At 44.8% G+C, this 24,398-nt stretch overlaps 19 non-coding genes across 19 annotated transcripts; all 19 read left to right on the top strand.

The window, feature by feature from the left end:
- The first annotated feature begins 1,252 nt into the window (after window positions 1–1,252).
- On the top strand, window positions 1,253–1,335 carry TRNAL-CAG (transfer RNA leucine (anticodon CAG)). The gene has a single exon. It is a non-coding gene; the product is annotated as a tRNA-Leu (tRNA).
- A 2,279-nt stretch (window positions 1,336–3,614) lies between these two features.
- Window positions 3,615–3,697, top strand: TRNAL-AAG (transfer RNA leucine (anticodon AAG)). Its single transcript has one exon. It is a non-coding gene; the product is annotated as a tRNA-Leu (tRNA).
- Window positions 3,698–7,946: 4,249 nt separating this feature from the next.
- Window positions 7,947–8,029, top strand: TRNAL-AAG (transfer RNA leucine (anticodon AAG)). Its single transcript has one exon. It is a non-coding gene; the product is annotated as a tRNA-Leu (tRNA).
- Window positions 8,030–9,768: 1,739 nt separating this feature from the next.
- TRNAL-CAG (transfer RNA leucine (anticodon CAG)) lies at window positions 9,769–9,851 on the top strand. Its single transcript has one exon. It is a non-coding gene; the product is annotated as a tRNA-Leu (tRNA).
- Window positions 9,852–10,037: 186 nt separating this feature from the next.
- On the top strand, window positions 10,038–10,120 carry TRNAL-AAG (transfer RNA leucine (anticodon AAG)). Its single transcript has one exon. It is a non-coding gene; the product is annotated as a tRNA-Leu (tRNA).
- A 1,024-nt stretch (window positions 10,121–11,144) lies between these two features.
- On the top strand, window positions 11,145–11,227 carry TRNAL-UAG (transfer RNA leucine (anticodon UAG)). Its single transcript has one exon. It is a non-coding gene; the product is annotated as a tRNA-Leu (tRNA).
- A 632-nt stretch (window positions 11,228–11,859) lies between these two features.
- Window positions 11,860–11,942, top strand: TRNAL-CAG (transfer RNA leucine (anticodon CAG)). The gene has a single exon. It is a non-coding gene; the product is annotated as a tRNA-Leu (tRNA).
- Window positions 11,943–12,128: 186 nt separating this feature from the next.
- TRNAL-AAG (transfer RNA leucine (anticodon AAG)) lies at window positions 12,129–12,211 on the top strand. Its single transcript has one exon. It is a non-coding gene; the product is annotated as a tRNA-Leu (tRNA).
- A 1,024-nt stretch (window positions 12,212–13,235) lies between these two features.
- Window positions 13,236–13,318, top strand: TRNAL-UAG (transfer RNA leucine (anticodon UAG)). The gene has a single exon. It is a non-coding gene; the product is annotated as a tRNA-Leu (tRNA).
- Window positions 13,319–13,950: 632 nt separating this feature from the next.
- TRNAL-CAA (transfer RNA leucine (anticodon CAA)) lies at window positions 13,951–14,033 on the top strand. Its single transcript has one exon. It is a non-coding gene; the product is annotated as a tRNA-Leu (tRNA).
- A 2,276-nt stretch (window positions 14,034–16,309) lies between these two features.
- On the top strand, window positions 16,310–16,392 carry TRNAL-AAG (transfer RNA leucine (anticodon AAG)). The gene has a single exon. It is a non-coding gene; the product is annotated as a tRNA-Leu (tRNA).
- A 1,024-nt stretch (window positions 16,393–17,416) lies between these two features.
- On the top strand, window positions 17,417–17,499 carry TRNAL-UAG (transfer RNA leucine (anticodon UAG)). The gene has a single exon. It is a non-coding gene; the product is annotated as a tRNA-Leu (tRNA).
- A 901-nt stretch (window positions 17,500–18,400) lies between these two features.
- Window positions 18,401–18,483, top strand: TRNAL-AAG (transfer RNA leucine (anticodon AAG)). Its single transcript has one exon. It is a non-coding gene; the product is annotated as a tRNA-Leu (tRNA).
- Window positions 18,484–19,507: 1,024 nt separating this feature from the next.
- TRNAL-UAG (transfer RNA leucine (anticodon UAG)) lies at window positions 19,508–19,590 on the top strand. The gene has a single exon. It is a non-coding gene; the product is annotated as a tRNA-Leu (tRNA).
- Window positions 19,591–20,222: 632 nt separating this feature from the next.
- TRNAL-CAG (transfer RNA leucine (anticodon CAG)) lies at window positions 20,223–20,305 on the top strand. The gene has a single exon. It is a non-coding gene; the product is annotated as a tRNA-Leu (tRNA).
- Window positions 20,306–20,491: 186 nt separating this feature from the next.
- On the top strand, window positions 20,492–20,574 carry TRNAL-AAG (transfer RNA leucine (anticodon AAG)). The gene has a single exon. It is a non-coding gene; the product is annotated as a tRNA-Leu (tRNA).
- A 1,024-nt stretch (window positions 20,575–21,598) lies between these two features.
- Window positions 21,599–21,681, top strand: TRNAL-UAG (transfer RNA leucine (anticodon UAG)). The gene has a single exon. It is a non-coding gene; the product is annotated as a tRNA-Leu (tRNA).
- Window positions 21,682–22,313: 632 nt separating this feature from the next.
- TRNAL-CAG (transfer RNA leucine (anticodon CAG)) lies at window positions 22,314–22,396 on the top strand. The gene has a single exon. It is a non-coding gene; the product is annotated as a tRNA-Leu (tRNA).
- Window positions 22,397–22,582: 186 nt separating this feature from the next.
- On the top strand, window positions 22,583–22,665 carry TRNAL-AAG (transfer RNA leucine (anticodon AAG)). The gene has a single exon. It is a non-coding gene; the product is annotated as a tRNA-Leu (tRNA).
- Window positions 22,666–24,398: the final 1,733 nt, after the last annotated feature.

Raw genomic sequence — 24,398 nt, 5'->3', positions numbered from 1 at the left:
TATTATTATAGATTTTCCGCATCAAATTAAGTACCGGTAATTAAATTATTTACCACACCTCAGCAAGTGAGGGTGAGTCCCAGGCCAGGGGCTAAAGAGCAAAAGAGTGCCTGTGCTCAGACTTTCCCTGCTAGGGATAGTTTATCTGGAACAAGGCCTACTCTCTTGTATCCAGCAAGGATCTAGAAATCCTGCATGAATCTGCAAGGCACATTGGCAGCATAAATTTGCATAAACTGCCCCACCTATTGCCTTCCTACTTCCTGTGCTGTAGTTGTTTGTGTAGAGAGAGAGGTCGCAGGCAAGGAAATGTTGTGAGTCGGATACAGGACCCTAAATAGCTGGTGAGAGGTATGTGGTGTTCTAAAAGCATGAAAACTGTATACCTGTGAAATAAAGTGCTTTCGTATGTGTTCTTCTGTGTTTATTGTCCTGTGCATAAAGTTGCACCTTGTGTTTGAAGGTTTAAATTATTTCAGGCTTGCATGGAGGTAGACGTTTCTGAGTAACTTTTATTCATTTCTTAAAAGCCTATACTGTCAGGATGGCCGAGAGGTCTAAGGTGCTGTGTTTAGGCCACAGTCTCCTTTGGAGGCGTGGGTTCGAATCCCACTTCTGTCATGCCTTTTGGAGATTTAATCTCCTTTATCAGGTTAACATCTGATGGAAGTTGCATCTGTTGGCCTTCACTTGCACGTTATTCCGTTCTCCTCTTGTCAAGAGAGATGGGGTTTCTCATATATTTAGGTTCTATAACGTCTTGCTGACAAAGCGCAATCCTTACCAAATGAGCATAGGACCCATGTAAGAGGTCATCTGGAAGAGTCATGCTCTTGTATGCCCTGGCCAGACGGGCCCTGCAAATTTGGAAGAATGCCATTCATCTGGTAGACAACTGGACTCCAGCACACTTACAGCAATTTCCTCAGGGCTTTGATCAGGGGCTGCTTAAATTTGCATACTCCACCCTATGTTGTGACTTTGAGATCCCTTGTTGAAATTGCTTTAGCCAGCCAAGAGGTGGCTATTGTCTCAATTTCAAAGCAGATTTCAGCCGTTCAAGTGGCTGGTAAATAGCACTTTCTCTTTGTTCGCCTCAAAGTTCTAAAGAGTTTTCCATAGGTCCTGCTCTGTACAGATTGTTGAAAGATCTGTTGGAAGTGCATATAATAGGATAAATAAATTGAGGGCATTCCTTTTCAGTACCTCACCTGCATGGCTGTCTGGCCTCTGGAAGATGCTGGGAAAGCAAGTCAGGATGGCCGAGTGGTCTAAGGCGCTGCGTTCAGGTCGCAGTCTCCTCGGGAGGCGTGGGTTCAAATCCCACTTCTGACAGTCCTGTGTTTACTCTAATTTTTTTCTTGAGAAATATGATCATTTCCCTCGCAGTGGCTTATAGGATTGTCTTCTTGGAAGAGTGCAGTGAGTTTTTTTCTTGCTCTAGCCACTATTGGCCTAAGCTCTGTGCATTTTTTGGTTCCTAATATCTTTCTCACCCTTTAGTTGAAAAAGCAGCATGGGTTCAGGATGGCCGAGTGGTCTAAGGCGCTGTGTTAAGGCCGCAGTCTCTCCTGGAGGCGTGGGTTCGAATCCCACTTCTGACAAAACTTGAATTCCATTTTCTCTCTCAGTTCCTTTAGAATCTCAGCTAAAAATTGGCAATGTAAATAATATCTGAATAAGTACCAAACTTCAGTTTCAACTGCAAATGCATTTGCCCTATTCTATCTTTAACGTTAATGTAATATTCTACTAGCACTCGTGGTGTTTTATATTTCTTTTGTGGGGTACTTTAAAAATCTTTTTTATGAAAGAAATGGGTTACATTAAGTCTTGTGATGTTTTAGGTTTCCAATAAGGAGGATTTAAAATGTATGTCACGTCATTTTCAGATGCTTCATTCAAGAGATGTTTCCACTATAGAATGCAGAGCAAGGGCAAAAATACAAGTGATAGAGCGAGTGAGTGAGAAGGAGTGTTGTGGAAGGAGAGAATGAAACAAAGACAGAGTGAGTGAACGGCAGGGAGGCATAGAAGAGTAGTCTAGTAGTGAAGGAGACCTGCTTTTCCCTGCTCTTGACCTCCCACCCATCCCCAAACAACCACAAACATACCTTCTGTGCAAAGTTGGTATGCAGAATTTCACGCCTCAGCAAGTGAGGGTGAGTCCCAGGCCAGGGGCTAAAGAGCAAAAGAGTGCCTGTGCTCAGACTTTCCCTGCTAGGGATAGTTTATCTGGAACAAGGCCTACTCTCTTGTATCCAGCAAGGATCTAGAAATCCTGCATGAATCTGCAAGGCACATTGGCAGCATAAATTTGCATAAACTGCCCCACCTATTGCCTTCCTACTTCCTGTGCTGTAGTTGTTTGTCTAGAGAGAGAGGTCGCAGGCAAGGAAATGTTGTGAGTCGGATACAGGACCCTAAATAGCTGGTGAGAGGTATGTGGTGTTCTAAAAGCATGAAAACTGTATACCTGTGAAATAAAGTGCTTTCGTATGTGTTCTTCTGTGTTTATTGTCCTGTGCATAAAGTTGCACCTTGTGTTTGAAGGTTTAAATTATTTCAGGCTTGCATGGAGGTAGACGTTTCTGAGTAACTTTTATTCATTTCTTAAAAGCCTATACTGTCAGGATGGCCGAGAGGTCTAAGGCGCTGTGTTTAAGCCACAGTCTCCTTTGGAGGCGTGGGTTCGAATCCCACTTCTGACATTCCTTTTGGAGATTTAATCTCCTTTATCAGGTTAACATCTGATGGAAGTTGCATCTGTTGGTCTTCACTTGGCACGTTATTCCGTTCTCCTCTTGTCAAGAGAGATGGGGTTTCTCATATATTTAGGTTCTATAACGTCTTGCTGACAAAGCGCAATCCTTACCAAATGAGCATAGGACCCATGTAAGAGGTCATCTGGAAGAGCCATGCTCTTGTCTGCCCTGGCCAGACGGGCCCTGTAAATTTGGAAGAATGCCATTCATCTGGTAGACAACTGGACTCCAGCACACTTACAGCAATTTCCTCAGGGCTTTGATCAGGGGCTGCTTAAATTTGCATACTCCACCCTGTGTTGTGACTTTGAGATCCCTTGTTGAAATTGCTTTAGCCAGCCAAGAGGTGGCTATTGTCTCAATTTCAAAGCAGCTTTGAGCCGTTCAAGTGGCTGGTGAATAGCACTTTCTCTTTGTTCGCCTCAAAGTTCTAAAGAGTTCTCCATAGGTCCTGCTCTGTACAGATTGTTGAAAGATCTGTTGGAAGTGCATATAATAGGATAAATAAATTGAGGGCATTCCTTTTCAGTACCTCACCTGCATGGCTGTCTGGCCTCTGGAAGATGCTGGGAAAGCAAGTCAGGATGGCCGAGTGGTCTAAGGTGCTGCGTTCAGGTCGCAGTCTCCTCTGGAGGCGTGGTTTCAAATCCCACTTCTGACAGTCCTGTGTTTTTTCTCTAATTTTTTTCTTGAGAAATATGATCATTTCCCTCGCAGTGGCTTATAGGATTGTCTTCTTGGAAGAGTGCAGTGAGTTTTTTTCTTGCTCTAGCCACTATTGGCCTAAGCTCTGTGCATTTTTTGGTTCCTAATACCTTTCTCACCCTTTAGATGAAAAAGCAGCATGGGGTCAGGATGGCCGAGTGGTCTAAGGCGCTGCGTTAAGGCCGCAGTCTCTCCTGGAGGCGTGGGTTCGAATCCCACTTCTGACAAAACTTGAATTCCATTTTCTCTCTCAGTTCCTTTAGAATCTCAGCTAAAAATTGGCAATGTAGGGAGGAGCCAAGATGGCGACCGGGACGGCAGCGTAGATTCCCGGCTCCGTGAACCTCCGCATCCCGCACGGATATCCTGCATGAGATCCTTATTCTGCGCTACGAGATCGTGTTCGTAAACGAAAGTGGCAACCGATCGTGTGACCCTGAGGTTTCTGACTGCAGTACCGCCGGAGAAATCAGCGGTTGAACTTTGCGGCCCGTGCGGCCCCGAAGCCGGGACCTCGAGTGGACGCCTTGGCCGGGCGGCAGTTTAACAACAGCGGCCTGTGGTGACTGGGTGGAGGCGGTCCGCCGGAGTGGTGCTCCCCTCGGCCTGCATTTTGCTGTGGTCGCTCCCCCCTGCTGAGCGCTGCGGACCGAGGACATGCCCGGGTGTGCAATTCTCGGATTCTGTGGTGTTTGCCCCTGCCTTTGACGGTGAGCTGCCCGGACGCCGTCCCTGGTTCGCCCTGATCCTTGCGGGCTGCTCCCGGCTTTTCGCGGGAGCTGGTCCGTGGCGGAGACGACTATTGCCCGTGACCGTGCAACGGTTGAATCTGTTCCTGCCCCAGGATCCCTGTCTTCAGCGACGTGGACCTTGAGGCGTTGGTCCCGGGGTCCTGGCCCCAACACGAGTCGGGCCTTCCCAGCGGCCATTTTGTCACTATGCAGCCTACCATCCTGTCCGCTGGGACGCAGCGGGACTGGGGGTGTGTGACGGTCGGGAGTGTGGCAGAGCGATCGGAGAGAGCTGCTCTGGGGTACGGCGACCTCCTGGAGGCCCTTGGTGCTCTTCATTACTCCTTGGCTTATGGCGCCGGGGTCCTGGGGAGGAAGCTAGATGGTGTGGTATCAGCGTTGGGACAGTGGCGGCATGCTGGTCCACAAGTACACAGTGGCTTTCCACACTGCACACAGGAGGAAGATGTTGCGGCCCCCCCCGCGATTAGTGTACAGCCGGACACTCCGGACAGTATGCTACCGTGTGGTCGGCTAACTGTGGGCTTGATCTGCTCCGGAGGTATTGGACCTGAGCGGAAGATGGTGGCCTTGTCCCGTGCGCGGTCTCCGGCGGCCCAGGGACGATTCCAGCAACGTGTGTCTCATTTGACTGCTTCAGCCTGTCTGGACCTTGTGTGCAGTGCAGATCCTGGGGCAGCACTGGAAAAGACGCCCCCCCATGAAGCGGTCCGTGCTGATGCTCAGAGACTTCCACCCCACCTGTGTGCGTCGCTTCCCGACTGTTTTTGGACACTCCTGTACCTTGGGACATCGGACATGGTGCTGGGTCGAGGGGCCGGCATGGGCAGCATCGCAAAGAGCGGTCAAGGCTGAGGCTGATCCTTCGGGAGTGGTCACCTAGTAGACAGGCGGACTCATGGTTGCGTGCTCTCATGGTTATTCGCATAGTTGGTGCATAATGCTCCCCACTCCCCCCCTCCTTTTTTGATATGATCAACTTGGTGCTGCTAATTGTTTGCTGTGGGGAGACTTCACCGTGCGGGAGGGAGAAGCCGGGGGTATGTTTTGATGGCCCTCCTCCAGTTTATTACATTCCTTCCGCCCCCCCCGTCTGGGGGGGCTCTTTCTTACTCCTTTTTTCCCTGTCTCTTCTATATTTCGGGTCTAGTTCCGGGGCGACAGGCACACTGCTGGGGGGTGGGGCCATACTCATTCGCAGAGGTGCAGGCTGGGGGGATGGGGGAGGGGACTCTTTAGTCTTTATCTCTGTTTCCATGGCCTCCTTTTTCTTCTCTGTTTCCTTTTGCTTGTTTTTCTGGGATCACCTCTCTTATTGTGAATCGTTTGCTCTTAATGTGTGCCACAGTTTCCGGGGGGTTCGCTGGGCTTTAGGTACGGGGACCTGTAGGCGCAACTATCTTTGATATTTCTCCCCATCCGTACTTTCCCGTGTCTGCGCCATTGATTCAATGTATTGCTGCTTGCTGCTTACGTCTCTTATCCTTGCCCCTTCTCGCTGTTGGGAAACTGTTTGGCACCTGATCCTACTGTTTTGCTTTATTATAAAATGAAAAACCCTTTCTCTTCTGGTGTCCTACCTGAGCGGCTCATTGGCCGGACTATACTGTATTGTAGACTTTGCTCTCCGAGGTGCCGCCTGTGTTTACATGTGCTTTTATTGTTCTGATTGCTTAGCGGCCGGCCCCGGGGGGTTGTAGGCCCATACGTGTAAATGATTGAAACGTCAATAAAGGTTTTTCAAAAAAAAAAAAAAAAAAAAAAAAAATTGGCAATGTAAATAATATCTGAATAAGTACCAAACTTCAGTTTCAACTGCAAATGCATTTGCCCTATTCTATCTTTAACGTTAATGTAATATTCTTCTAGCACTCGTGGTGTTTTATATTTCTTTTGTGGGGTACTTTAAAAATCTTTTTTATGAAAGAAATGGGTTACATTAAGTCTTGTGATGTTTTAGGTTTCCAATAAGGAGGTTTTAAATTTTATGTCACGTCATTTTCAGATGCTTCATTCAAGAGATGTTTCCACTATAGAATGCAGAGCAAGGGCAAAAATACAAGTAATAGAGCGAGTGAGTGAGAAGGAGTGTTGTGGAAGGAGAGAATGAAACAAAGACAGAGTGAGTGAACGGCAGGGAGGCATAGAAGAGTAGTCTAGTAGTGAAGGAGACCTGCTTTTCCCTGCTCTTGACCTCCCACCCATCCCCAAACAACCACAAACATACCTTCTGTGCAAAGTTGGTATGTAGAATTTAACGCCTCAGCAAGTGAGGGTGAGTCCCAGGCCAGGGGCTAAAGAGCAAAAGAGTGCCTGTGCTCAGACTTTCCCTGCTAGGGATAGTTTATCTGGAACAAGGCCTACTCTCTTGTATCCAGCAAGGATCTAGAAATCCTGCATGAATCTGCAAGGCACATTGGCAGCATAAATTTGCATAAACTGCCCCACCTATTGCCTTCCTACTTCCTGTGCTGTAGTTGTTTGTGTAGAGAGAGAGGTCGCAGGCAAGGAAATGTTGTGAGTCGGATACAGGACCCTAAATAGCTGGTGAGAGGTATGTGGTGTTCTAAAAGCATGAAAACTGTATACCTGTGAAATAAAGTGCTTTCGTATGTGTTCTTCTGTGTTTATTGTCCTGTGCATAAAGTTGCACCTTGTGTTTGAAGGTTTAAATTATTTCAGGCTTGCATGGAGGTAGACGTTTCTGAGTAACTTTTATTCATTTCTTAAAAGCCTATACTGTCAGGATGGCTGAGAGGTCTAAGGCGCTGTGTTTAGGCCACAGTCTCCTTTGGCGGTGTGGGTTCGAATCCCATTTCTGACATGCGTTTTGGAGATTTATTCTCCTTTGTCAGGCTAACATCTGATGGAAGTTGCATCTGTTGGTCTTCACCTGGCACGTTATTCCGTTCTCCTCTTGTCAAGAGAGATGGGGTTTCTCATATATTTAGGTTCTATAACGTCTTGCTGACAAAGCGCAATCCTTACCAAATGAGCATAGGACCCATGTAAGAGGTCATCTGGAAGAGTCATGCTCTTGTATGCCCTGGCCAGACGGGCCCTGCAAATTTGGAAGAATGCCATTCATCTGGTAGACAACTGGACTCCAGCACACTTACAGCAATTTCCTCAGGGCTTTGATCAGGGGCTGCTTAAATTTGCATACTCCACCCTATGTTGTGACTTTGAGATCCCTTGTTGAAATTGCTTTAGCCAGCCAAGAGGTGGCTATTGTCTCAATTTCAAAGCAGCTTTGAGCCGTTCAAGTGGCTGGTGAATAGCACTTTCTCTTTGTTCGCCTCAAAGTTCTAAAGAGTTCTCCATAGGTCCTGCTCTGTACAGATTGTTCAAAGATCTGTTGGAAGTGCATATAATAGGATAAATAAATTGAGGGCATTCCTTTTCAGTACCTCACCTGCATGGCTGTCTGGCCTCTGGCAGATGCTGGGAAAGCAAGTCAGGAGGGCCGAGTGGTCTAAGGCGCTGCGTTCAGGTCGCAGTCTCCTCTGGAGGCGTGGGTTCAAATCCCACTTCTGACAGTCCTGTGTTTACTCTAATTTTTTTCTTGAGAAATATGATCATTTCCCTCGCAGTGGCTTATAGGATTGTCTTCTTGGAAGAGTGCAGTGAGTTTTTTCTTGCTCTAGCCACTATTGGCCTAAGCTCTGTGCATTTTTTGGTTCCTAATATCTTTCTCACCCTTTCGATGAAAAAGCAGCATGGGGTCAGGATGGCCGAGTGGTCTAAGGCGCTGCGTTAAGGCCGCAGTCTCTCCTGGAGGCGTGGGTTCGAATCCCACTTCTGACAAAACTTGAATTCCATTTTCTCTCTCAGTTCCTTTAGAATCTCAGCTAAAAATTGGCAATGTAAATAATATCTGAATAAGTACCAAACTTTAGTTTCAACTGCAAATGCATTTGCCCTATTCTATCTTTAACGTTAATGTAATATTCTTCTAGCACTCGTGGTGTTTTATATTTCTTTTGTGGGGTACTTTAAAAATCTTTTTTATGAAAGAAATGGGTTACATTAAGTCTTGTGATGTTTTAGGTTTCCAATAAGGAGGTTTTAAATTTTATGTCACGTCATTTTCAGATGCTTCATTCAAGAGATGTTTCCACTCTAGAATGCAGAGCAAGGGCAAAAATACAAGTGATAGAGCGAATGAGTGAGAAGGAGTGTTGTGGAAGGAGAGAATGAAACAAAGACAGAGTGAGTGAACGGCAGGGAGGCATAGAAGAGGAGTCTAGTAGTGAAGGAGACCTGCTTTTCCCTGCTCTTGACCTCCCACCCATCCCCAAACAACCACAAACATACCTTCTGTGCAAAGTTGGTATGCAGAATTTCACGCCTCAGCAAGTGAGGGTGAGTCCCAGGCCAGGGGCTAAAGAGCAAAAGAGTGCCTGTGCTCAGACTTTCCCTGCTAGGGATAGTTTATCTGGAACAAGGCCTACTCTCTTGTATCCAGCAAGGATCTAGAAATCCTGCATGAATCTGCAAGGCACATTGGCAGCATAAATTTGCATAAACTGCCCCACCTATTGCCTTCCTACTTCCTGTGCTGTAGTTGTTTGTGTAGAGAGAGAGGTCGCAGGCAAGCAAATGTTGTGAGTCGGATACAGGACCCTAAATAGCTGGTGAGAGGTATGTGGTGTTCTAAAAGCATGAAAACTGTATACCTGTGAAATAAAGTGCTTTCGTATGTGTTCTTCTGTGTTTATTGTCCTGTGCATAAAGTTGCACCTTGTGTTTGAAGGTTTAAATTATTTCAGGCTTGCATGGAGGTAGACGTTTCTGAGTAACTTTTATTCATTTCTTAAAAGCCTATACTGTCAGGATGGCTGAGAGGTCTAAGGCGCTGTGTTTAGGCCACAGTCTCCTTTGGCGGTGTGGGTTCGAATCCCATTTCTGACATGCGTTTTGGAGATTTATTCTCCTTTGTCAGGCTAACATCTGATGGAAGTTGCATCTGTTGGTCTTCACCTGGCACGTTATTCCGTTCTCCTCTTGTCAAGAGAGATGGGGTTTCTCATATATTTAGGTTCTATAACGTCTTGCTGACAAAGCGCAATCCTTACCAAATGAGCATAGGACCCATGTAAGAGGTCATCTGGAAGAGTCATGCTCTTGTATGCCCTGGCCAGACGGGCCCTGCAAATTTGGAAGAATGCCATTCATCTGGTAGACAACTGGACTCCAGCACACTTACAGCAATTTCCTCAGGGCTTTGATCAGGGGCTGCTTAAATTTGCATACTCCACCCTATGTTGTGACTTTGAGATCCCTTGTTGAAATTGCTTTAGCCAGCCAAGAGGTGGCTATTGTCTCAATTTCAAAGCAGCTTTGAGCCGTTCAAGTGGCTGGTGAATAGCACTTTCTCTTTGTTCGCCTCAAAGTTCTAAAGAGTTCTCCATAGGTCCTGCTCTGTACAGATTGTTCAAAGATCTGTTGGAAGTGCATATAATAGGATAAATAAATTGAGGGCATTCCTTTTCAGTACCTCACCTGCATGGCTGTCTGGCCTCTGGAAGATGCTGGGAAAGCAAGTCAGGATGGCCGAGTGGTCAAAGGCGCTGCGTTCAGGTCGCAGTCTCCTCTGGAGGCGTGGGTTCAATTCCCACTTCTGACAGTCCTGTGTTTACTCTAATTTTTTTCTTGAGAAATATGATCATTTCCCTCGCAGTGGCTTATAGGATTGTCTTCTTGGAAGAGTGCAGTGAGTTTTTTTCTTGCTCTAGCCACTATTGGCCTAAGCTCTGTGCATTTTTTGGTTCCTAATATCTTTCTCACCCTTTAGATGAAAAAGCAGCATGGGGTCAGGATGGCCGAGTGGTCTAAGGCGCTGCGTTAAGGCCGCAGTCTCTCCTGGAGGCGTGGGTTCGAATCCCACTTCTGACAAAACTTGAATTCCATTTTCTCTCTCAGTTCCTTTAGAATCTCAGCTAAAAATTGGCAATGTAAATAATATCTGAATAAGTACCAAACTTCAGTTTCAACTGCAAATGCATTTGCCCTATTCTATCTTTAACGTTAATGTAATATTCTTCTAGCACTCGTGGTGTTTTATATTTCTTTTGTGGGGTACTTTAAAAATCTTTTTTATGAAAGAAATGGGTTACATTAAGTCTTGTGATGTTTTAGGTTTCCAATAAGGAGGTTTTAAATTTTATGTCACGTCATTTTCAGATGCTTCTTTCAAGAGATGTTTCCACTATAGAATGCAGAGCAAGGGCAAAAATACAAGTGATAGAGCGAGTGAGTGAGAAGGAGTGTTGTGGAAGGAGAGAATGAAACAAAGACAGAGTGAGTGAACGGCAGGGAGGCATAGAAGAGTAGTCTAGTAGTGAAGGAGACCTGCTTTTCCCTGCTCTTGACCTCCCACCCATCCCCAAACAACCACAAACATACCTTCTGTGCAAAGTTGGTATGCAGAATTTCACGCCTCAGCAAGTGAGGGTGAGTCCCAGGCCAGGGGCTAAAGAGCAAAAGAGTGCCTGTGCTCAGACTTTCCCTGCCAGGGATAGTTTATCTGGAACAAGGCCTACTCTCTTGTATCCAGCAAGGATCTAGAAATCCTGCATGAATCTGCAAGGCACATTGGCAGCATACATTTGCATAAACTGCCCCACCTATTGCCTTCCTACTTCCTGTGCTGTAGTTGTTTGTGTAGAGAGAGAGGTCGCAGGCAAGGAAATGTTGTGAGTCGGATACAGGACCCTAAATAGCTGGTGAGAGGTATGTGGTGTTCTAAAAGCATGAAAACTGTATACCTGTGAAATAAAGTGCTTTCGTATGTGTTCTTCTGTGTTTATTGTCCTGTGCATAAAGTTGCACCTTGTGTTTGAAGGTTTAAATTATTTCAGGCTTGCATGGAGGTAGACGTTTCTGAGTAACTTTTATTCATTTCTTAAAAGCCTATACTGTCAGGATGGCCGAGAGGTCTAAGGCGCTGTGTTTAGGCCACAGTCTCCTTTGGAGGCGTGGGTTCGAATCCCACTTCTGACATGCCTTTTGGAGATTTAATCTCCTTTATCAGGTTAACATCTGATGGAAGTTGCATCTGTTGGTCTTCACTTGGCACGTTATTCCGTTCTCCTCTTGTCAAGAGAGATGGGGTTTCTCATATATTTAGGTTCTATAACGTCTTGCTGACAAAGCGCAATCCTTACCAAATGAGCATAGGACCCATGTAAGAGGTCATCTGGAAGAGTCATGCTCCTGTATGCCCTGGCCAGACGGGCCCTGCAAATTTGGAAGAATGCCATTCATCTGGTAGACAACTGGACTCCAGCACACTTACAGCAATTTCCTCAGTGCTTTGATCAGGGGCTGCTTAAATTTGCATACTCCACCCTATGTTGTGACTTTGAGATCCCTTGTTGAAATTGCTTTAGCCAGCCAAGAGGTGGCTATTGTCTCAATTTCAAAGCAGCTTTGAGCCGTTCAAGTGGCTGGTGAATAGCACTTTCTCTTTGTTCGCCTCAAAGTTCTAAAGAGTTCTCCATAGGTCCTGCTCTGTACAGATTGTTCAAAGATCTGTTGGAAGTGCATATAATAAGATAAATAAATTGAGGGCATTCCTTTTCAGTACCTCACCTGCATGGCTGTCTGGCCTCTGGAAGATGCTGGGAAAGCAAGTCAGGATGGCCGAGTGGTCTAAGGCGCTGCGTTCAGGTCGCAGTCTCCTCTGGAGGCGTGGGTTCAAATCCCACTTCTGACAGTCCTATGTTTACTCTAATTATTTTCTTGAGAAATATGATCATTTCCCTCGCAGTGGCTTATAGGATTGTCTTCTTGGAAGAGTGCAGTGAGTTTTTTTCTTGCTCTAGCCACTATTGGCCTCAGCTCTGTGCATTTTTTGGTTCCTAATATCTTTCTCACCCTTTAGATGAAAAAGCAGCATGGGGTCAGGATGGCCGAGTGGTCTAAGGTGCTGCGTTAAGGCCGCAGTCTCTCCTGGAGGCGTGGGTTCGAATCCCACTTCTGACAAAACTTGAATTCCATTTTCTCTCTCAGTTTCTTTAGAATCTCAGCTAAAAATTGGCAATGTAAATAATATCTGAATAAGTACCAAACTTCAGTTTCAACTGCAAATGCATTTGCCCTATTCTATCTTTAACGTTAATGTAATATTCTTCTAGCGCTCGTGGTGTTTTATATTTCTTTTGTGGGGTACTTTAAAAATCTTTTTTATGAAAGAAATGGGTTACATTAAGTCTTGTCATGTTTTAGGTTTCCAATAAGGAGGTTTTAAATTTTATGTCACGTCATTTTCAGATGCTTCATTCAAGAGATGTTTCCACTATAGAATGCAGAGCAAGGGCAAAAATACAAGTGATAGAGCGAGTGAGTGAGAAGGAGTGTTGTGGAAGGAGAGAATGAAACAAAGACAGAGTGAGTGAACGGCAGAGAGGCATAGAAGAGGAGTCTGGTAGTGAAGGAGACCTGCTTTTCCCTGCTCTTGACCTCCCACCCATCCCCAAACAACCACAAACATACCTTCTGTGCAAAGTTGGTATGCAGAATTTCACGCCTCAGCAAGTGAGGGTGAGTCCCAGGCCAGGGGCTAAAGAGCAAAAGAGTGCCTGTGCTCAGACTTTCCCTGCTAGGGATAGTTTATCTGGAACAAGGCCTACTCTCTTGTATCCAGCAAGGATCTAGAAATCCTGCATGAATCTGCAAGGCACATTGGCAGCATAAATTTGCATAAACTGCCCCACCTATTGCCTTCCTACTTCCTGTGCTGTAGTTGTTTGTCTAGAGAGAGAGGTCGCAGGCAAGGAAATGTTGTGAGTCGGATACAGGACCCTAAATAGCTGGTGAGAGGTATGTGGTGTTCTAAAAGCATGAAAACTGTATACCTGTGAAATAAAGTGCTTTCGTATGTGTTCTTCTGTGTTTATTGTCCTGTGCATAAAGTTGCACCTTGTGTTTGAAGGTTTAAATTATTTCAGGCTTGCATGGAGGTAGACGTTTCTGAGTAACTTTTATTCATTTCTTAAAAGCCTATACTGTCAGGATGGCCGAGAGGTCTAAGGCGCTGTGTTTAGGCCACAGTCTCCTTTGGAGGCGTGGGTTCGAATCCCACTTCTGACATTCCTTTTGGAGATTTAATCTCCTTTATCAGGTTAACATCTGATGGAAGTTGCATCTGTTGGTCTTCACTTGGCACGTTATTCCGTTCTCCTCTTGTCAAGAGAGATGGGGTTTCTCATATATTTAGGTTCTATAACGTCTTGCTGACAAAGCGCAATCCTTACCAAATGAGCATAGGACCCATGTAAGAGGTCATCTGGAAGAGCCATGCTCTTGTCTGCCCTGGCCAGACGGGCCCTGTAAATTTGGAAGAATGCCATTCATCTGGTAGACAACTGGACTCCAGCACACTTACAGCAATTTCCTCAGGGCTTTGATCAGGGGCTGCTTAAATTTGCATACTCCACCCTATGTTGTGACTTTGAGATCCCTTGTTGAAATTGCTTTAGCCAGCCAAGAGGTGGCTATTGTCTCAATTTCAAAGCAGCTTTGAGCCGTTCAAGTGGCTGGTGAATAGCACTTTCTCTTTGTTCGCCTCAAAGTTCTAAAGAGTTCTCCATAGGTCCTGCTCTGTACAGATTGTTCAAAGATCTGTTGGAAGTGCATATAATAGGATAAATAAATTGAGGGCATTCCTTTTCAGTACCTCACCTGCATGGCTGTCTGGCCTCTGGAAGATTCTGGGAAAGCAAGTCAGGATGGCCGAGTGGTCTAAGGCGCTGCGTTCAAGTCGCAGTCTCCTCTGGAGGCGTGGGTTCAAATCCCACTTCTGACAGTCCTGTGTTTACTCTAATTTTTTTCTTGAGAAATATGATCATTTCCCTCGCAGTGGCTTATAGGATTGTCTTCTTGGAAGAGTGCAGTGAGTTTTTTTCTTGCTCTAGCCACTATTGGCCTAAGCTCTGTGCATTTTTTGGTTCCTAATATCTTTCTCACCCTTTAGATGAAAAAGCAGCATGGGGTCAGGATGGCCGAGTGGTCTAAGGCGCTGCCTTAAGGCCGCAGTTTCTCCTGGAGGCGTGGGTTCGAATCCCACTTCTGACAAAACTTGAATTCCATTTTCTCTCTCAGTTCCTTTAGAATCTCAGCTAAAAATTGGCAATGTAAATAATATCTGAATAAGTACCAAACTTCAGTTTCAACTGCAAATGCATTTGCCCTATTCTATCTTTAACGTTAATGTAATATTCTTCTAGCACTCGTGGTGTTTTATATTTCTTTTGTGGGGTACTTTAAAAATCTTTTTTATGAAAGAAATGGGTTACATTAAGTCTTGTGATGTTTTAGGTTTCCAATAAGGAGGTTTTAAATTTTATGTCACGTCATTTTCAGATGCTTCATTCAAGAGATGTTTCCACTATAGAATGCAGAGCAAGGGCAAAAATACAAGTGATAGAGCGAGTGAGTGAGAAGGAGTGTTGTGGAAGGAGAGAATGAAACAAAGACAGAGTGAGTGAACGGCAGGGAGGCATAGAAGAGGAGTCTAGTAGTGAAGGAGAACTGCTTTTCCCTGCTCTTGACCTCCCACCCATCCCCAAACAACCACAAACATACCTTCTGTGCAAAGTTGGTATGTAGAATTTCACGCCTCAGCAAGTGAGGGTGAGTCCCAGGCCAGGGGCTAAAGAGCAAAAGAGTGCCTGTGCTCAGACTTTCCCTGCTAGGGATAGTTTATCTGGAACAAGGCCTACTCTCTTGTATCCAGCAAGGATCTAGAAATCCTGCATGAATCTGCAAGGCACATTGGCAGCATAAATTTGCATAAACTGCCCCACCTATTGCCTTCCTACTTCCTGTGCTGTAGTTGTTTGTGTAGAGAGAGAGGTCGCAGGCAAGGAAATGTTGTGAGTCGGATACAGGACCCTAAATAGCTGGTGAGAGGTATGTGGTGTTCTAAAAGCATGAAAACTGTATACCTGTGAAATAAAGTGCTTTCGTATGTGTTCTTCTGTGTTTATTGTCCTGTGCATAAAGTTGCACCTTGTGTTTGAAGGTTTAAATTATTTCAGGCTTGCATGGAGGTAGACGTTTCTGAGTAACTTTTATTCATTTCTTAAAAGCCTATACTGTCAGGATGGCTGAGAGGTCTAAGGCGCTGTGTTTAGGCCACAGTCTCCTTTGGCGGTGTGGGTTCGAATCCCACTTCTGACATGCGTTTTGGAGATTTATTCTCCTTTGTCAGGTTAACATCTGATGGAAGTTGCATCTGTTGGTCTTCACCTGGCACGTTATTCCGTTCTCCTCTTGTCAAGAGAGATGGGGTTTCTCATATATTTAGGTTCTATAACGTCTTGCTGACAAAGCGCAATCCTTACCAAATGAGCATAGGACCCATGTAAGAGGTCATCTGGAAGAGTCATGCTCTTGTATGCCCTGGCCAGACGGGCCCTGCAAATTTGGCAGAATGCCATGCATCTGGTAGACAACTGGACTCCAGCACACTTACAGCAATTTCCTTAGGGCTTTGATCAGGGGCTGCTTACATTTGCATACTCCACCCTATGTTGTGACTTTGAGATCCCTTGTTGAAATTGCTTTAGCCAGCCAAGAGGTAGCTATTGTCTCAATTTCAAAGCAGCTTTGAGCCGTTCAAGTGGCTAGTGAATAGCACTTTCTCTTTGTTCGCCTCAAAGTTCTAAAGAGTTCTCCATAGGTCCTGCTCTGTACAGATTGTTCAAAGATCTGTTGGAAGTGCATATAATAGGATAAATAAATTGAGGGCATTCCTTTTCAGTACCTCACCTGCATGGCTGTCTGGCCTCTGGCAGATGCTGGGAAAGCAAGTCAGGAGGGCCGAGTGGTCTAAGGCGCTGCGTTCAGGTCGCAGTCTCCTCTGGAGGCGTGGGTTCAAATCCCACTTCTGACAGTCCTGTGTTTACTCTAATTTTTTTCTTGAGAAATATGATCATTTCCCTCGCAGTGGCTTATAGGATTGTCTTCTTGGAAGAGTGCAGTGAGTTTTTTCTTGCTCTAGCCACTATTGGCCTAAGCTCTGTGCATTTTTTGGTTCCTAATATCTTTCTCACCCTTTCGATGAAAAAGCAGCATGGGGTCAGGATGGCCGAGTGGTCTAAGGCGCTGCGTTAAGGCCGCAGTCTCTCCTGGAGGCGTGGGTTCGAATCCCACTTCTGACAAAACTTGAATTCCATTTTCTCTCTCAGTTCCTTTAGAATCTCAGCTAAAAATTGGCAATGTAAATAATATCTGAATAAGTACCAAACTTTAGTTTCAACTGCAAATGCATTTGCCCTATTCTATCTTTAACGTTAATGTAATATTCTTCTAGCACTCGTGGTGTTTTATATTTCTTTTGTGGGGTACTTTAAAAATCTTTTTTATGAAAGAAATGGGTTACATTAAGTCTTGTGATGTTTTAGGTTTCCAATAAGGAGGTTTTAAATTTTATGTCACGTCATTTTCAGATGCTTCATTCAAGAGATGTTTCCACTCTAGAATGCAGAGCAAGGGCAAAAATACAAGTGATAGAGCGAGTGAGTGAGAAGGAGTGTTGTGGAAGGAGAGAATGAAACAAAGACAGAGTGAGTGAATGGCAGGGAGGCATAGAAGAGTAGTCTAGTAGTGAAGGAGACCTGCTTTTCCCTGCTCTTGACCTCCCACCCATCCCCAAACAACCACAAACATACCTTCTGTGCAAAGTTGGTATGCAGAATTTCACGCCTCAGCAAGTGAGGGTGAGTCCCAGGCCAGGGGCTAAAGAGCAAAAGAGTGCCTGTGCTCAGACTTTCCCTGCTAGGGATAGTTTATCTGGAACAAGGCCTACTCTCTTGTATCCAGCAAGGATCTAGAAATCCTGCATGAATCTGCAAGGCACATTGGCAGCATAAATTTGCATAAACTGCCCCACCTATTGCCTTCCTACTTCCTGTGCTGTAGTTGTTTGTGTAGAGAGAGAGGTCGCAGGCAAGCAAATGTTGTGAGTCGGATACAGGACCCTAAATAGCTGGTGAGAGGTATGTGGTGTTCTAAAAGCATGAAAACTGTATACCTTTGAAATAAAGTGCTTTCATATGTGTTCTTCTGTGTTTATTGTCCTGTGCATAAAGTTGCACCTTGTGTTTGAAGGTTTAAATTATTTCAGGCTTGCATGGAGGTAGACGTTTCTGAGTAACTTTTATTCATTTCTTAAAAGCCTATACTGTCAGGATGGCCGAGAGGTCTAAGGCGCTGTGTTTAGGCCACAGTCTCCTTTGGAGGCGTGGGTTCGAATCCCACTTCTGACATGCCTTTTGGAGATTTAATCTCCTTTATCAGGTTAACATCTGATGGAAGTTGCATCTGTTGGTCTTCACTTGGCACGTTATTCCGTTCTCCTCTTGTCAAGAGAGATGGGGTTTCTCATATATTTAGGTTCTATAACGTCTTGCTGACAAAGCGCAATCCTTACCAAATGAGCATAGGACCCATGTAAGAGGTCATCTGGAAGAGTCATGCTCTTGTATGCCCTGGCCAGACGGGCCCTGCAAATTTGGAAGAATGCCATTCATCTGGTAGACAACTGGACTCCAGCACACTTACAGCAATTTCCTCAGGGCTTTGATCAGGGGCTGCTTAAATTTGCATACTCCACCCTATGTTGTGACTTGGAGATCCCTTGTTGAAATTGCTTTAGCCAGCCAAGAGGTGGCTATTGTCTCAATTTCAAAGCAGCTTTGAGCCGTTCAAGTGGCTGGTGAATAGCACTTTCTCTTTGTTCGCCTCAAAGTTCTAAAGAGTTCTCCATAGGTCCTGCTCTGTACAGATTGTTCAAAGATCTGTTGGAAGTGCATATAATAGGATAAATAAATTGAGGGCATTCCTTTTCAGTACCTCACCTGCATGGCTGTCTGGCCTCTGGAAGATGCTGGGAAAGCAAGTCAGGATGGCCGAGTGGTCAAAGGCGCTGCGTTCAGGTCGCAGTCTCCTCTGGAGGCATGGGTTCAATTCCCACTTCTGACAGTCCTGTGTTTACTCTAATTTTTTTCTTGAGAAATATGATCATTTCCCTCGCAGTGGCTTATAGGATTGTCTTCTTGGAAGAGTGCAGTGAGTTTTTTTCTTGCTCTAGCCACTATTGGCCTAAGCTCTGTGCATTTTTTGGTTCCTAATATCTTTCTCACCCTTTCGATGAAAAAGCAGCATGGGGTCAGGATGGCCGAGTGGTCTAAGGCGCTGCGTTAAGGCCGCAGTCTCTCCTGGAGGCGTGGGTTCGAATCCCACTTCTGACAAAACTTGAATTCCATTTTCTCTCTCAGTTCCTTTAGAATCTCAGCTAAAAATTGGCAATGTAAATAATATCTGAATAAGTACCAAACTTTAGTTTCAACTGCAAATGCATTTGCCCTATTCTATCTTTAACGTTAATGTAATATTCTTCTAGCACTCGTGGTGTTTTATATTTCTTTTGTGGGGTACTTTAAAAATCTTTTTTATGAAAGAAATGGGTTACATTAAGTCTTGTGATGTTTTAGGTTTCCAATAAGGAGGTTTTAAATTTTATGTCATGTCATTTTCAGATGCTTCATTCAAGAGATGTTTCCACTCTAGAATGCAGAGCAAGGGCAAAAATACAAGTGATAGAGCGAGTGAGTGAGAAGGAGTGTTGTGGAAGGAGAGAATGAAACAAAGACAGAGTGAGTGAATGGCAGGGAGGCATAGAAGAGTAGTCTAGTAGTGAAGGAGACCTGCTTTTCCCTGCTCTTGACCTCCCACCCATCCCCAAACAACCACAAACATACCTTCTGTGCAAAGTTGGTATGCAGAATTTCACGCCTCAGCAAGTGAGGGTGAGTCCCAGGCCAGGGGCTAAAGAGCAAAAGAGTGCCTGTGCTCAGACTTTCCCTGCTAGGGATAGTTTATCTGGAACAAGGCCTACTCTCTTGTATCCAGCAAGGATCTAGAAATCCTGCATGAATCTGCAAGGCACATTGGCAGCATAAATTTGCATAAACTGCCCCACCTATTGCCTTCCTACTTCCTGTGCTGTAGTTGTTTGTGTAGAGAGAGAGGTCGCAGGCAAGGAAATGTTGTGAGTCGGATACAGGACCCTAAATAGCTGGTGAGAGGTATGTGGTGTTCTAAAAGCATGAAAACTGTATACCTTTGAAATAAAGTGCTTTCATATGTGTTCTTCTGTGTTTATTGTCCTGTGCATAAAGTTGCACCTTGTGTTTGAAGGTTTAAATTATTTCAGGCTTGCATGGAGGTAGACGTTTCTGAGTAACTTTTATTCATTTCTTAAAAGCCTATACTGTCAGGATGGCCGAGAGGTCTAAGGCGCTGTGTTTAGGCCACAGTCTCCTTTGGAGGCGTGGGTTCGAATCCCACTTCTGACATGCCTTTTGGAGATTTAATCTCCTTTATCAGGTTAACATCTGATGGAAGTTGCATCTGTTGGTCTTCACTTGGCACGTTATTCCGTTCTCCTCTTGTCAAGAGAGATGGGGTTTCTCATATATTTAGGTTCTATAACGTCTTGCTGACAAAGCGCAATCCTTACCAAATGAGCATAGGACCCATGTAAGAGGTCATCTGGAAGAGTCATGCTCTTGTATGCCCTGGCCAGACGGGCCCTGCAAATTTGGAAGAATGCCATTCATCTGGTAGACAACTGGACTCCAGCACACTTACAGCAATTTCCTCAGGGCTTTGATCAGGGGCTGCTTAAATTTGCATACTCCACCCTATGTTGTGACTTTGAGATCCCTTGTTGAAATTGCTTTAGCCAGCCAAGAGGTGGCTATTGTCTCAATTTCAAAGCAGCTTTGAGCCGTTCAAGTGGCTGGTGAATAGCACTTTCTCTTTGTTCGCCTCAAAGTTCTAAAGAGTTCTCCATAGGTCCTGCTCTGTACAGATTGTTCAAAGATCTGTTGGAAGTGCATATAATAGGATAAATAAATTGAGGGCATTCCTTTTCAGTACCTCACCTGCATGGCTGTCTGGCCTCTGGAAGATGCTGGGAAAGCAAGTCAGGATGGCCGAGTGGTCAAAGGCGCTGCGTTCAGGTCGCAGTCTCCTCTGGAGGCGTGGGTTCAATTCCCACTTCTGACAGTCCTGTGTTTACTCAAATTTTTTTCTTGAGAAATATGATCATTTCCCTCGCAGTGGCTTATAGGATTGTCTTCTTGGAAGAGTGCAGTGAGTTTTTTTCTTGCTCTAGCCACTATTGGCCTAAGCTCTGTGCATTTTTTGGTTCCTAATATCTTTCTCACCCTTTAGATGAAAAAGCAGCATGGGGTCAGGATGGCCGAGTGGTCTAAGGCGCTGCGTTAAGGCCGCAGTCTCTCCTGGAGGCGTGGGTTCGAATCCCACTTCTGACAAAACTTGAATTCCATTTTCTCTCTCAGTTCCTTTAGAATCTCAGCTAAAAATTGGCAATGTAAATAATATCTGAATAAGTACCAAACTTCAGTTTCAACTGCAAATGCATTTGCCCTATTCTATCTTTAACGTTAATGTAATATTCTTCTAGCACTCGTGGTGTTTTATATTTCTTTTGTGGGGTACTTTAAAAATCTTTTTTATGAAAGAAATGGGTTACATTAAGTCTTGTGATGTTTTAGGTTTCCAATAAGGAGGTTTTAAATTTTATGTCACGTCATTTTCAGATGCTTCTTTCAAGAGATGTTTCCACTATAGAATGCAGAGCAAGGGCAAAAATACAAGTGATAGAGCGAGTGAGTGAGAAGGAGTGTTGTGGAAGGAGAGAATGAAACAAAGACAGAGTGAGTGAACGGCAGGGAGGCATAGAAGAGTAGTCTAGTAGTGAAGGAGACCTGCTTTTCCCTGCTCTTGACCTCCCACCCATCCCCAAACAACCACAAACATACCTTCTGTGCAAAGTTGGTATGCAGAATTTCACGCCTCAGCAAGTGAGGGTGAGTCCCAGGCCAGGGGCTAAAGAGCAAAAGAGTGCCTGTGCTCAGACTTTCCCTGCCAGGGATAGTTTATCTGGAACAAGGCCTACTCTCTTGTATCCAGCAAGGATCTAGAAATCCTGCATGAATCTGCAAGGCACATTGGCAGCATACATTTGCATAAACTGCCCCACCTATTGCCTTCCTACTTCCTGTGCTGTAGTTGTTTGTGTAGAGAGAGAGGTCGCAGGCAAGGAAATGTTGTGAGTCGGATACAGGACCCTAAATAGCTGGTGAGAGGTATGTGGTGTTCTAAAAGCATGAAAACTGTATACCTGTGAAATAAAGTGCTTTCGTATGTGTTCTTCTGTGTTTATTGTCCTGTGCATAAAGTTGCACCTTGTGTTTGAAGGTTTAAATTATTTCAGGCTTGCATGGAGGTAGACGTTTCTGAGTAACTTTTATTCATTTCTTAAAAGCCTATACTGTCAGGATGGCCGAGAGGTCTAAGGCGCTGTGTTTAGGCCACAGTCTCCTTTGGAGGCGTGGGTTCGAATCCCACTTCTGACATGCCTTTTGGAGATTTAATCTCCTTTATCAGGTTAACATCTGATGGAAGTTGCATCTGTTGGTCTTCACTTGGCACGTTATTCCGTTCTCCTCTTGTCAAGAGAGATGGGGTTTCTCATATATTTAGGTTCTATAACGTCTTGCTGACAAAGCGCAATCCTTACCAAATGAGCATAGGACCCATGTAAGAGGTCATCTGGAAGAGTCATGCTCTTGTATGCCCTGGCCAGACGGGCCCTGCAAATTTGGAAGAATGCCATTCATCTGGTAGACAACTGGACTCCAGCACACTTACAGCAATTTCCTCAGTGCTTTGATCAGGGGCTGCTTAAATTTGCATACTCCACCCTATGTTGTGACTTTGAGATCCCTTGTTGAAATTGCTTTAGCCAGCCAAGAGGTGGCTATTGTCTCAATTTCAAAGCAGCTTTGAGCCGTTCAAGTGGCTGGTGAATAGCACTTTCTCTTTGTTCGCCTCAAAGTTCTAAAGAGTTCTCCATAGGTCCTGCTCTGTACAGATTGTTCAAAGATCTGTTGGAAGTGCATATAATAAGATAAATAAATTGAGGGCATTCCTTTTCAGTACCTCACCTGCATGGCTGTCTGGCCTCTGGAAGATGCTGGGAAAGCAAGTCAGGATGGCCGAGTGGTCTAAGGCGCTGCGTTCAGGTCGCAGTCTCCTCTGGAGGCGTGGGTTCAAATCCCACTTCTGACAGTCCTATGTTTACTCTAATTATTTTCTTGAGAAATATGATCATTTCCCTCGCAGTGGCTTATAGGATTGTCTTCTTGGAAGAGTGCAGTGAGTTTTTTTCTTGCTCTAGCCACTATTGGCCTCAGCTCTGTGCATTTTTTGGTTCCTAATATCTTTCTCACCGTTTAGATGAAAAAGCAGCATGGGGTCAGGATGGCCGAGTGGTCTAAGGCGCTGCGTTAAGGCCGCAGTCTCTCCTGGAGGCGTGGGTTCGAATCCCACTTCTGACAAAACTTGAATTCCATTTTCTCTCTCAGTTCCTTTAGAATCTCAGCTATAAATTGGCAATGTAAATAATATCTGAATAAGTACCAAACTTCAGTTTCAACTGCAAATGCATTTGCCCTATTCTATCTTTAACGTTAATGTAATATTCTTCTAGCACTCGTGGTGTTTTATATTTCTTTTGTGGGGTACTTTAAAAATCTTTTTTATGAAAGAAATGGGTTACATTAAGTCTTGTGATGTTTTAGGTTTCCAATAAGGAGGTTTTAAATTTTATGTCACGTCATTTTCAGATGCTTCATTCAAGAGATGTTTCCACTATAGAATGCAGAGCAAGGGCAAAAATACAAGTGATAGAGCGAGTGAGTGAGAAGGAGTGTTGTGGAAGGAGAGAATGAAACAAAGACAGAGTGAGTGAACGGCAGAGAGGCATAGAAGAGGAGTCTGGTAGTGAAGGAGACCTGCTTTTCCCTGCTCTTGACCTCCCACCCATCCCCAAACAACCACAAACATACCTTCTGTGCAAAGTTGGTATGCAGAATTTCACGCCTCAGCAAGTGAGGGGGAGTCCCAGGCCAGGGGCTAAAGAGCAAAAGAGTGCCTGTGCTCAGACTTTCCCTGCTAGGGATAGTTTATCTGGAACAAGGCCTACTCTCTTGTATCCAGCAAGGATCTAGAAATCCTGCATGAATCTGCAAGGCACATTGGCAGCATAAATTTGCATAAACTGCCCCACCTATTGCCTTCCTACTTCCTGTGCTGTAGTTGTTTGTGTAGAGAGAGAGGTCGCAGGCAAGGAAATGTTGTGAGTCGGATACAGGACCCTAAATAGCTGGTGAGAGGTATGTGGTGTTCTAAAAGCATGAAAACTGTATACCTGTGAAATAAAGTGCTTTCGTATGTGTTCTTCTGTGTTTATTGTCCTGTGCATAAAGTTGCACCTTGTGTTTGAAGGTTTAAATTATTTCAGGCTTGCATTGAGGTAGATGTTTCTGAGTAACTTTTATTCATTTCTTAAAAGCATATACTGTCAGGATGGCCGAGAGGTCTAAGGCGCTGTGTTTAGGCCACAGTCTCCTTTGGAGGCGTGAGTTCGAATCCCACTTCTGACATGCCTTTTGGAGATTTAATCTCCTTCATCAGGTTAACATCTGATGGAAGTTGCATCTGTTGGTCTTCACTTGGCACGTTATTCCGTTCTCCTCTTGTCAAGAGAGATGGGGTTTCTCATATATTTAGGTTCTATAACGTCTTGCTGACAAAGCGCAATCCTTACCAAATGAGCATAGGACCCATGTAAGAGGTCATCTGGAAGAGTCATGCTCTTGTATGCCCTGGCCAGACGGGCCCAGCAAATTTGGAAGAATGCCATTCATCTGGTAGACAACTGGACTCCAGCACACTTACAGCAATTTCCTCAGGGCTTTGATCAGGGGCTGCTTAAATTTGCATACTCCACCCTATGTTGTGACTTTGAGATCCCTTGTTGAAATTGCTTTAGCCAGCCAAGAGGTGGCTATTGTCTCAATTTCAAAGCAGCTTTGAGCCGTTCAAGTGGCTGGTGAATAGCACTTTCTCTTTGTTCGCCTCAAAGTTCTAAAGAGTTCTCCATAGGTCCTGCTCTGTACAGATTGTTCAAAGATCTGTTGGAAGTGCATATAATAGGATAAATAAATTGAGGGCATTCCTTTTCAGTACCTCACCTGCATGGCTGTCTGGCCTCTGGAAGATGCTGGGA

The sequence above is a fragment of the Triturus cristatus genome, chromosome 6 (assembly GCF_964204655.1).
Source record: "Triturus cristatus chromosome 6, aTriCri1.1, whole genome shotgun sequence".
Classification (NCBI taxonomy): Eukaryota; Metazoa; Chordata; class Amphibia; order Caudata; family Salamandridae; genus Triturus; species Triturus cristatus.
Note: the sequence above shows the minus strand (reverse complement) of the source record. Positions and strands in the feature narration are given on the sequence as shown.